Consider the following 13,087-nt stretch of genomic DNA (forward strand, 5'->3'; position numbering starts at 1 on the left):
GCCCTGTTAATTAAACAGGTTTAGTTTTAATTAAACTTTAATTAATTTAATCACCCTGACATGCGGGACCCACTGTCAGGTTTGACCCGGACGTGTTCCGTTGACCTGCTGACGTCACACTGACGTCAGGCTGACGCAATAATTGATTTTCTAGAATTATTCTAATATAGGAAATTCCAGAATATAATTTAAACTTCAAAAATTCATAACTTTTATTCTGTAACTCCAAATCAGACAAATTATATATGAAAAATGATCAGAAAAATCCAATCTATCCATCTGTACTATTTTCATGCATGATTAAACAAGTTAACTTGATGTTTAATGCAGAACAAGGAAAAACACTTTAAAGGGCCATGTTTGAGTTTGAAATTTGAATCTTTGATTCAAATTGGTTCAAACCCTTCTGGTCTTAGCTGCATTAGCCCAACACACTCATATTGCTATGTTTCATGCATACATCATATTGTTGCACATTGTTTGGTGATGGTTGTGTATCGGTGTTCTTTGCGGCAGGATCTGCCTCCGAGGAGTATCGTGATTACCCTAAGGAAGAACCATATCAGTGCATCGAACCATCAGGCAAGCAACCAACCATTTGATCATATCGATACAATCCCATGTTCTCGCTCCTGCTCTCTTTTACTGCATTAAGACAACGCGTTTCAAACTGCTGTGTGCTACGGTAGTTGAACCCACTTCCTCTGCATGACCTGTCATTGCCACAGTAACTAGATGAAACCCACTAGCATGTGTAGGAGTTGATTGAGCCATATGTATGTGTTGTTCCTACCTTGCTATGCCTGCTATGCTTAGAGTCGTGTCAGGTCTGGTTCATCTGGGTGATGGGCTAGAGTGAAATGATTATGTCGGTAATAAGAGTGGTGTGGTGAACACGATTTGGTAAAGGTATCGATGAGAGGCCATGTAGGAGTACATGGTGGGTTGTTTCATTGAGGCCGACCTTAAGCACTGAGATCTGTATGTGTGATTTAAGAATCAGCTACTACCATGCATTGGGCCCGAAACCAATGGACCCTCTCGGCTTCTTATTCACCCTAGTTCTCCGTCCAGGAGTTGCAAGTAGTTTCTGGTGTTTGTAGCCTACTGGAGGCCGTGGACAGCGCTGACCGTAGGGGTGGGCTATGATGCGGTAGGTACGTGGCCGGGTGTACCGAATACCCGTTAGGTATCTCGGGAACCCTGTTCACATCGTTCGGGGCCGTATGGGAAACCTCGGCCGGACTCCCTGCGGATGGAACCTGGATAGGCGATAAACCTGGACTGGAGGCTTAGGTGGTTAGGTAGGTCGTGGCCGACACCCACGTTGGGCTTCCGCTTGAAGGTTGCCGAGTACATGTCGTGTAAACGACGGTAAGTGGTGAGAGCGTGTATGAAGAAGTACACCCCTGCAGGGTTATCATGATCTATTCGAATAGCCGCGTCCGCGGTAAAGGACTACTTGGTTGCCTATACAGTTCATAGACAAGTAAATGGAAACTGCTAAAAGCCTCAAGATAAGTGTGAGTGCCGAGGATGGCTCTTCCGTAGGAAGACGGAGGTGGATCCTCGGTAGTGTATTGAATTGGTGAGTAGTGGACTCGTGTGCGCAAAACCATTTCGAGTTGGAGTCTCGTAGGTTAGCCTAGCCAAGAGTCAAAGCTGGCTTGCTGCAACAACTCCACCAACCCTTCTTGATAATATGCATGTATGTAGGATCTGATGTAAGTCTTGCTGAGTACCTTTGTACTCATGTTGCTATAATTTACATTTTTACAGAAGACGCTGCAACCCCTTCTGATGGGTTCTACGTAGACGTTGACATCAATGAGTAGGCTAAGGCCCAGGTGGTGATCCTGAGCTTGTGAAGGACCTCGTAGTATAGCTAGGCTTTCCAAGCCTCTTTTATTTTACTAGTTGTCTGTACTCAGACAAGTTACTTCCGCTGCTGGTTTGTATGACTGTATGACTTGGATGCTGGGTCGTGTGACCCGTACCTTTGTGTATGTTATGTATGGCTCTCTGAGCCTTAAATAAAGTACTTGTGTCATAGAGTCATGTTGTGATGCCTTGTTGTATTTGCACATATCGAGCATATTGTGTGTATGTTTGAAATGCTTGGTATGTGTGGGATCTGACTATCTGGTTGTTTATCCTTAGTAGCCTCTCTTACCGGGAAATGTCTCCTAGTGTTACCTCTGAGCCATGGTAGCTTGCTACTGCTCGGGAACACTTAGGCTGGCCGGCATGTGTCCTTCTTCGTTCCTGTGTCTGTCCCTTCGGGGAAATGTCACGCATTGAGTACCGGAGTCCTGTTAGCCCGCTACAGCCCGGTTTACCGGAGTCCTGCTAGCCCAGTGCTACAGCCCGGACCCACTTGCTGATGACCGACACGTTCGTTGCTGGGTCATGGATGCCTGTCCCTGTAAGTCTGTGCCACTTTGGGTTTACGACTAGTCATGTCAGCCCGGGCTCTTTATCATATGGATGCTAGCGACACTATCATATACGTGAGCCAAAAGGCGCAAACGGTCCCGGGCAAAGGTAAGGCGACACCCGTGGGGTTACCGTGCGTGAGGCCGCAAAGTGATATGAGGTGTTACAAGCTAGATCGATGTGACATCGAGTCGGGGTCCTGACAGCGTTGGCATCAGAGCCAGGCTGCCTGTAGGTTCTCCAAGCCAAACCGGTCGATGTTGAGTCTAGAAATTCTTTAGTTATATGTAGGGGAATTGTTTGTGGGTTGGAACGTAAGGCTCTTTTTACTCCTTTATCTTATGACATTCTGATCTGAGTCAGTTTATTCTTCCACCGGGGGTTAAGGAATTAGGATCTATTCTCTCTATCAGGATCACGCGTTACTAATCAGTAGTACCTTATAGGGTTGTTGGATACAAGCCTAGTTCAGTTCTTCTACCACGTTATGTTGTTAGGATGGATTCAGAACTTTGATATGATGATGTTGACTGTGTATGAAATCCTTTGTCAAATGTCTCAAAATCCTTCTTGAGCATTTACAGCTGTTATGCTGCCGAAATTTTGCTAGAAATTCTAATGCCTTTGCATTATGATTGTGCTTTCAGATGGCCACTCGCGACCTTAATCAAGTGGTTCGCCTGACTCGATGCCTAGATGTACCCGGCCATACTGCCATGTTGGTCAGGGTAATGACTGAGGCTGGATACCGTTGGTATCCTGAGTACACGGTCGAAGAGCAATTCCGAGACTTTAATCAAAGCCAGTATCTCTGCACTGTCAGGATATTTCCATCTTATCCTGGGTCCACCGAGCCCCTTCACTGCTCCTATGGACTCGGGGTTACTATTGAGATGGCTGTGCAGGACGTCGCCTACTCTATGATGACCATCATGCGAGTCAGATCTGGTCTATTTCGGGACTCTGATTTCCGGTATATGCCAGGATCACTTCCGGGAGCACAAGGGTATCTCCAGGCTATCTATGCTGACCCCACCCAGGAGGATTCACGGACTCGCACCACTGCTGAGATGCTCGAGGATAAGGACCGTGAAAATCGGGCCTTGAGGTTAGAGCTCTTCAATACCCGTGCTGACCACTAGGCCACATTGACTCGGTTTGCACCGGCGGTGCAAGCTGGATATTCGGATATGCGCGATCTCTATCCTGTGAGATCTGCTTTGCCAGACGTGATGGGTTGGCGTGATGTAGGAGGCATCACCCCACCTCGCGGTCCCCGCAGGCCACCGTCTGTTGGTCCAAGACCTCATCCTAGCCCCTATGGTCCACAAGCTCCGCGAGATCGTCTGTTTCCGGATGATCATGTTGAGCTTCCAGGCTATGGAGGTGACTTCTACGAGGACTACTATGGATCGGTCTGAGATAGTGGTAGTATCACTAGTTCGTGTTAGCTGTGTCGTCTATCGTCCTACATGACTCGTGGGATATGACCTAGTTTGTATCGCCTTCCGGAGGTGTAGAAAAATAATGTATAGGAGCTTGGAATGCCTCCGATGAGATGTAATCCTCTTTTCACCGTAATAGTACCTTGTTTGGTCTTGTACTAAACCCTGTATGGTGTGTATGACGATGGAATAAAGAAGCAGTTTCTGTATCTACCATGTCATACGGATGATCATCTTGCATTCCGAGTTATTCCTTACATTATGTATCCTATGTCGGAATTTTATCATCCTGACTAAATCATTGTCTTGTTTACCTAGGATGGTCAACACGCGCACTAACCCTGCTCCCCAAGAGCAGGCCGAAGGCAGCGAAGTCAGGAATGCAAATCTGCCTCATCCTCCTTCCCTAGCCGAGGTTATGATGGAAGCCGAAAGAAACAAGCGGGAGACCAACCGTTTGTTGGAGCGTATTGAACAAAACACGGCACACCATCAGAGGACTAACGTGGTGTCACTCAGTGATTTTATCAAGTTACATCCACCCACGTTCCACCACTCCGTCGAGCCTCTCGACGCTGATGATTGGCTTCGCAGTATTTCTCACAAACTGCGTTCCGCGCTGGTAGCGGAGGCTGACAAGGTCACCTTTGCTGCATATCATCTTGAAGGCCTCTCCAGTCTATGGTGGGAGAATTATGGAGCTATGCGCCCAGCGGGCCATGTCACTACTTGGGCTGAATTCAGCGAGGCTTTCCGTGAACATCACATTCCGGAGGGTCTCATGGACCGTAAACGTGAGGAATTTCGCAGTTTCGCTCAGGGCCGACTCTCTGTGGATGCTTACAGCAGGGAGTTCGGTAACCTCGCACGATATGCAACTGAGAAAGTTTCTACTGATGCCAAGAAGCAAGCAAGGTTCCGTAAGGGGCTTAGTCATGAGCTTCGCCGCGACCTCCGTCTGCATGAGTGCACATCTTTTCAGAAACTTGTTAACAAGGCCATCAGTGCTGAAACTGGTCAGACTGATTATGATGCAACACGCAAGCATGGCCGTGACATGGGTTCCTCATCCGGTGCTGGTCCTCAGAAGCGCCGCGTGTGGGTGCCCAACACCGCCCTGCCACCCAGGTTCACACCGAGGCCATCTTTCCAGGCGCCTCGCCCCGTTCAACAGTCTGCACCAGCCAAGCCCTATGGGGGTCCAACCAACAATGCTCCTCCACGTACCAGTTCCGTGACTTGTTTCAAGTGTGGGGAATCTGGCCACTATATGCGTGAGTGTCCCCAGACCAACCCCAACCAATCTGCTAAAGCTGTTGGCCGTGGCAAGCCGACAGGGAAAGTGTTCCACGCCAAGCCGGCCACCGCTACACGTGGCCATGTCAACTGTATCTCTGCCGAAGAAGCTCAAGAGGATCCCAACGTCGTTCTCCGTACGCTCCTTGTTAATTGCCACCCGACATCTGTTATTTTCGATACAGGAGCCTCTCATTCATTTATATCCGAGAACTATGCTCGTCTGCATAACACCGCATTCTGTGACATGCCATCCACTATGGAAATTTCTACTCCTGGTTCTAGATGGCAGACCTCCAGGGTAAGTTATGGAAATGAAATCCAAGTCGACAGACTTGTTTTCCTTGCATCTTTGATAGCTCTCAAATTTTCAGATATTAATATCATTTTGGGTATGGACTAGATGACAGCTCATCATGCCAAAATTGATTGCTTCTCTAGGACTGTTCAACTCACTCATCCTTCGGGGAAGATAGTCAATGTCTTGACCCAATTAGCCAAGCGACAATTATATTCTCTTAACGCCAGCCCTTTGCCAGACCTTGAGGACGTTCCGGTAGTCCGTGACTTCCCGGATGTCTTCCCAGAGGAATTGCCATGTGTTCCACCTGACAGGGATGTTGAGTTCGTAATAGACCTCATTCCAGGAACCGTTCCGATTGCTAGAAGACCCTATAAGATGGCACCACTAGAACTAGCCGAGCTTAAGAAACAACTCGATGAGTCCTTGAAAAAGGGTTTCATCCGACCTAGTTCATCTCCGTGGGCTTGCCCCGTCCTCTTCGTCAAGAAGAAGGATGGTACGGACCGGATGGTTGTAGATTACCGACCGGCCAATTTGGTCACAATCAAGAACAAATATCCGCTCCCTAGGATCAACGACCTGTATGATCAGCTCGCTGGATCCTCAGTCTTCTCCAAGATGGATTTGAGGTTGGGCTACCATCAAATCAAAATCAGAAACGGGGACATTCCTAAAACGGCCTTTGTTACTCGTTATGGCCAATACGAGTACACCGTCATGTCCTTCGGTTTAACCAACGCTCCAGCCACCTTTTCTCGGTTAATGAACTCAATCTTCATGGAGTATTTGGATAAATTCGTCGTAGTTTATCTCGATGATATACTCATCTACTCCAAGAACGAGGAAGAACATGCCGAACATCTAAGGCTAGTGTTGAAGAAACTTCGAGAGCACCGCCTTTATGCCAAGTTTTCCAAATGTGAATTTTGGTTGTCAGAAGTGACCTATCTGGGTCATGTAATATCTGGTAAAGGTATTGCTGTTAACCCTGAGCGAGTTCAAGCCGTCCTTAATTGGACTCCACCTGAATCGGTCAAGCAAGTTCGGAGTTTTCTGGGCTTAGCGAGCTATTGCCGTCGCTTTGTCGAAAACTTCTCCAAAGTTTCTAAACCTCTAACCGAACTCCTCAAGAAAGATAAGAAGTTCGAATGGACTTCACAATGTGAGCACAACTTTCAGGAACTGAAAAGACGCCTGACTTCTGCTCCCGTACTGGTACCGCCAGACTTCTCCAAGGATTTTGTTATCTACTGCGACACCTCGCGACAAGGACTAGGTTGCATTCTCATGCAAGATCGACACGTAATTGCTTACGCTTCACGGCAATTGCACCCACATGAGGAGAATTATCCTACTCATGATTTAGAGCTTGCAGCCGTAGTCTATGCACTTAAGACCTGGCGACATTACCTCCTCGGTAACCGTTGCGAAATATTCACTGATCACCAAAGTCTGAAGTACATTTTCACCCAACCGGATTTGAATCTCAGGCAAAGACGTTGGGTTGAGTTGATCACAGATTTCGACTTAGGAATAACTTAGACCCCAGGGAAAGCCAACGTCATGGCTGATGCGCTAAGTCGTAAATCTTATTGTAACAACCTAATGTTACAACAAAGTCAACCGCTTCTCCATGAGGAATTTCGGAAGCTTAACCTTCACATTGTTCCTCAAGGTTTCCTTTCCACCTTGGTGGCGAAACCTACCCTTACGGACCAGATCGTCAAGGCACAGAAGGTAGATCCGAGAATCTCCCGCATCAAGAGAAACATCAAGAAAGGAATTGCGAATTGTTTCTCCATTAATGATCAAGGGGTCGTATAATTCGGGAATCGACTAGTGGTTCCCAAAGTGCGAAACCTGAGGTGATTGATCCTTAAGGAGGCTCATGAATCTCCTCTCACCATTCATCCCGGTAGTACTAAGATGTATCAGGACCTACGCCAGAGGTTCTGGTGCACTAGGATGAAGAGAGAAATTGCTCAGTATATTGCTAATTGCGACGTCTGTCGTCATGTAAAAGCAGAGCATCAACGGCCTGCTGGCACCCTTCAACCCTTAGCTATTCCTGAATGGAAATGGGATAAAATTGGTATGGATTTCATTACCGGTTTTCCCAGGACCAAGAGAGGGAATAATGCTATTTTCGTCGTTGTCGATCGTCTTTCCAAAGTAGCCCATTTCCTACCTGTTCGTGAGAGTATAACCGCTAGTCAGCTGGCAGACTTATACATCTCCCGAATAGTGTCTCTCCATGGTGTTCCTTTGGAAATTAACTCGGATCGAGGAAGTATTTTCACCTCTCGATTTTGGGAAAGTTTCCAAAATGCTATGGGAACCCGTCTCTCCTTTAGCACCGCTTTCCACCCTCAGTCGAGTGGTCAAGTGGAACGCGTCAACCAGATTCTAGAAGACATGCTTCGAGCCTCTGTTATCTCATTCGGAATGGATTGGGAGAAGTGCCTTCCATTTGCCGAATTCGCTTACAACAACAGCTATCAATCTAGCTTGGGTAAAGCCCCTTTTGAAGTTCTCTATGGACGACGGTGTCGAACACCCCTTAACTGGTCAGAGACCGGGGAAAGACAATTCTTTGGCCCGGATATGATTCAGGAAGCAGAAGAAAAAGTTCGCATCGTTCGTGAAAAGTTGAAAACAGCCCAATCTCGTCAAAAGAGTCAATATGACCGAAAACATAAGGCTATGACTTTCGAGGTTGATGAGAAGGCTTATCTTCGGGTTACCCCTCTGAAGGGAACCCATCGTTTCGGTATCAAAGGCAAATTGGCTCCTCGTTACATTGGACCTTTTCGCATTCTCGCCAAACGAGGAGAAGTTGCCTACCAGTTGGAACTACCTCCGCACCTCTCCAGAGTCCACGATGTCTTCCACGTTTCTCAACTCAGGCGTTGCTTCTCGGATCCTATCCGTGGAGTGGACCACGAAACGCTTGATCTCCAAGATAATCTTACATATCGAGAGTACCCCATTCGTATCCTCGATCAGGCCGAGCGTACCACTCGACGTCATAATATCAAGTTTCTCAAAGTACAATGGTCGCACCATTCTGAGGATGAAGCAACTTGGGAAAGGGAGGATCGTCTTCGACTTGAGTATCCCGCCTTCTTTCCGGAGGAACCCAAATCTCGGGACGAGATTCTTTTGAGTGGGGGTGAGTTGTCACACCCTAGTTAGCCATGCATTAGAGTGTTGCATCATGTTTACTCTTTCATCAGAAACCTGAAATGGGGATGACAGAACCCCCAGTCCCCTCTGAAACCAATTAGGGTTTACTAAAAACTTTTTCAATGAACCTGAAATGCCCTTCTAAAATGCCCATCATTTTTTGTCTTGGTTCAGAACCTCTGCCAAAAGTGATGCACATTTTCCTAGGCCATCTTAGGGTTTTTGAATTAAATCATAAATATTTGAATTTGGGCATTTAAAATTATATAAAATATTTAAATGCTCAAATATCTCCAAACTAAAATGTTTCATGTTGGAAATAATCCAACTATGGACCAGGAGTAGTTTGGTGATTTTAGGAGTTGCCTAAGTATTTTATTTAATTCAACAAAGTTGCAGAAGTATTAAAAAAACAGAAAACAGAAAGAAAATGGAAAAACTTACCTGACGCCTGCTCCCGGCCCACCTGCCGGCCCAGCCCAGCGCCGCTCCAGCGAGCTGCTTGTCGGCCAGGCAGGCAGGCAGGTGCCCGACGGCGACCGCAGCGCGCGCCACGCACCTGCTCGCCGCCTCGCCGCTCCCCTCGCCCGGTGACGTCGTGGATCGGCCTCCCTCGCTCCCCCGAACCCCCCAGACACCCCCTCTCCTCTCCAGCTCCTCCCCCTCGCGCTCCCCCGCCATGACCGACGCCACCATCGCCGTGCCTTCGTCGTAGCCGTGCTCCCCGCCGCCCGTGCGTCCTCTCATCGTGTCCAGGAGCTCCGCCGCTGTCCACTCCATCGAGCAAGCCGAGCCCCGAGCGCTCGCAACGCCCGAGTCCACCGCAACGACCTCGCCCGAACCGCCGTCGCCGGAGATCCCCTTCAACGCCGTCGTCGCTCTAGTCCATCTCCGGCCACACCAAGGGCTTCGTCGCACTCACTGTGAGCTTAGCCATCTTCCCCTTCCTTCCGTTCTTGCTCCCGAGCCGTGTAGCGACCTCCCGGAGCTCAACCCCACCCACCGCCGTGGAGCTCGTCGCCGACGTGCTGCCGGTTACCCTCCGACCACTCCACGGTGTCCATCATGCTCACCGTGTCACTTAGCACCTAGCTAGCCACTCCTCGAGCCTCACCGACCCCTCTAGCGTCAAGTTCGTCTTCGGCCGAACCCCGGTGGCCGCCAAAGTCGTCGCCGGCGCCAACTCCGGCCACCCCGACTCCAACGGACTCCACCAAGAGCTGCGGCTTGTCCTCAGCTCCACTCCGGTGGTCTCCGCGACCCATTTGGTGGCCGAAACGGCCAAAACCACTTCCGCCGCCGCGTCGGGCTCGCCGGCGGCTAAACGCCGGTGCAGCCGACCCGGGTTTGACCACGGGTGGGCCCTGGTTGACTCCCCTGAGTCAATAACAGGTGGGGCCCAGCCCTGTTAATTAAACAGGTTTAGTTTTAATTAAACTTTAATTAATTTAATCACCCTGACATGCGGGACCCACTGTCAGGTTTAACCCGGACGTGTTCCGTTGACCTGCTGACGTCACACTGACGTCAGGCTGACGCAATAATTGATTTTCTGGAATTATTCTAATATAGGAAATTCCAGAATATAATTTAAACTTCAAAAATTCATAACTTTTATTCTGTAACTCCAAATCAGACAAATTATATATGAAAAATGATCAGAAAAATCCAATCTATTCATCTGTACTATTTTCATGCATGATTAAACAAGTTAACTTGATGTTTAATGCAGAACAAGGAAAAACACTTTAAAGGGCCATGTTTGAGTTTGAAATTTGAATCTTTGATTCAAATTGGTTCAAACCCTTCTGGTCTTAGCTGCATTAGCCCAACACACTCATATTGCTATGTTTCATGCATACATCATATTGTTGCACATTGTTTGGTGATGGTTGTGTATCGGTGTTCTTTGCGGCAGGATCTGCCTCCGAGGAGTATCGTGATTACCCTAACGAAGAACCGTATCAGTGCATCGAACCATCAGGCAAGCAACCAACCATTTGATCATATCGATACAATCCCATGTTCTCGCTCCTGCTCTCTTTTACTGCATTAAGACAACGCGTTTCAAACTGCTGTGTGCTACGGTAGTTGAACCCACTTCCTCTACATGACCTGTCATTGCCACAGTAACTAGATGAAACCCACTAGCATGTGTAGGAGTTGATTGAGCCATATGTATGTGTTGTTCCTACCTTGCTATGCCTGCTATGCTTAGAGTCGTGTCAGGTCTGGTTCATCTGGGTGATGGGCTAGAGTGAAATGATTATGTCGGTAATAAGAGTGGTGTGGTGAACACGATTTGGTAAAGGTATCGATGAGAGGCCATGTAGGAGTACATGGTGGGTTGTTTCATTGAGGCCGACCTTAAGCACTGAGATCTGTATGTGTGATTTAAGAATCAGCTACTACCATGCATTGGGTCCGAAACCAATGGACCCTCTCGGCTTCTTATTCACCCTAGTTCTCCGTCCAGGAGTTGCAAGTAGTTTCTGGTGTTTGTAGCCTACTGGAGGCCGTGGACAGCGCTGACCGTAGGGGTGGGCTGTGATGCAGTAGGTACGTGGCCGGGTGTACCGAATACCCGTTAGGTATCTCGGGAACCCTGTTCACATCGTTCGGGGCCGTATGGGAAACCTCGGCCGGACTCCCTGCGGATGGAACCTGGATAGGCGATAAACCTGGACTGGAGGCTTAGGTGGTTAGGTAGGTCGTGGCCGACACCCACGTTGGGCTTCCGCTTGAAGGTTGCCGAGTACATGTCGTGTAAACGACGGTAAGTGGTGAGAGCGTGTATGAAGAAGTACACCCCTGCAGGGTTATCATGATCTATTCGAATAGCCGCGTCCGCGGTAAAGGACTACTTGGTTGCCTATACAGTTCATAGACAAGTAAACGGAAACTACTAAAATCCTCAAGATAAGTGTGAGTGCCGAGGATGGCTCTTCCGTAGGAAGACGGAGGTGGACCCTCGGTAGTGTATTGAATTGGTGAGTAGTGGACTCGTGTGCGCAAAACCATTTCGAGTTGGAGTCTCGTAGGTTAGCCTAGCCAAGAGTCAAAGCTGGCTTGCTGCAACAACTCCACCAACCCTTCTTGATAATATGCATGTATGTAGGATCTGATATAAGTCTTGCTGAGTACCTTTGTACTCATGTTGCTATAATTTACATTTTTACAGAAGACGTTGCAACCCCTTCTGATGGGTTCTACATAGACGTTGACATCAATGAGTAGGCTAAGGCCCAGGTGGTGATCCTGAGCTTGTGAAGGACCTCGTAGTATAGCTAGGCTTTCCAAGCCTCTTTTATTTTACTAGTTGTCTGTACTCAGACAAGTTACTTCCGCTGCTGGTTTGTATGACTGTATGACTTGAATGCTGGGTCGTGTGACCCGTACCTTTGTGTATGTTATGTATGGCTCTCTGAGCCTTAAATAAAGTACTTGTGTCATAGAGTCATGTTGTGATGCCTTGTTGTATTTGCACATATCGAGCATATTGTGTGTATGTTTGAAATGCTTGGTATGTGTGGGATCTGACTATCTAGTTGTTTATCCTTAGTAGCCTCTCTTACCGGGAAATGTCTCCTAGTGTTACCTCTGAGCCATGGTAGCTTGCTACTGCTCGGGAACACTTAGGCTGGCCGGCATGTGTCCTTCTTCGTTCCTGTGTCTGTCCCTTCGGGGAAATGTCACGCATTGAGTACCGGAGTCCTGTTAGCCCGCTACAGCCCGGTTTACCGGAGTCCTACTAGAGCAGTGCTACAGCCCGGACCCACTTGCTGATGACCGACATGTTCGTTGCTGGGTCATGGATGCCTGTCCCTGTAAGTCTGTGCCACTTTGGGTTTACGACTAGTCATGTCAGCCCGGGCTCTTAATCATATGGATGCTAGCGACACTATCATATACGTGAGCCAAAAGGCGCAAACGGTCCCGGGCAAAGGTAAGGCGACACCCGTGGGGTTACCGTGCGTGAGGCCGCAAAGTGATATGAGGTGTTACAAGCTAGATCGATGTGACATCGAGTCGGGGTCCTGACAAAATGGCACACAGCACTCAAGTCATAACTTGTTTACAGCGAACAGACAAATAAAATTTGACAGTGGTAAGACCAGAGTAAGTAGATTTAGGGGATTTAGGGGATCTGCCTCGTGTCTCTATTTGGCTTTGAACTGAAGAATTGGCTTTGGTTTTTATTCAGATGACCTACACTGCCACGGTCGAGGGGAGGGAGGGAGGGAATGGGGAATGGTGGAGAGAGGGAGGAAGGAGGAAGGAGGAGAGGTACCTGGTCGCCGGAGGGGTCGGGGTCGGCGAAGGGGTCGGGGTCGGGGTCCGAGCTCGTCCGGGTCCTCGCTCGCCGCGGTCGAAGGAGAGCAGGGGCCGGTGGCGGAGGACGGCAGGGGCAGGCGGGGTG

Source organism: Triticum dicoccoides, chromosome 5B, assembly GCF_002162155.2.
Source record: "Triticum dicoccoides isolate Atlit2015 ecotype Zavitan chromosome 5B, WEW_v2.0, whole genome shotgun sequence".
NCBI lineage: Eukaryota > Viridiplantae > Streptophyta > Magnoliopsida > Poales > Poaceae > Triticum > Triticum dicoccoides.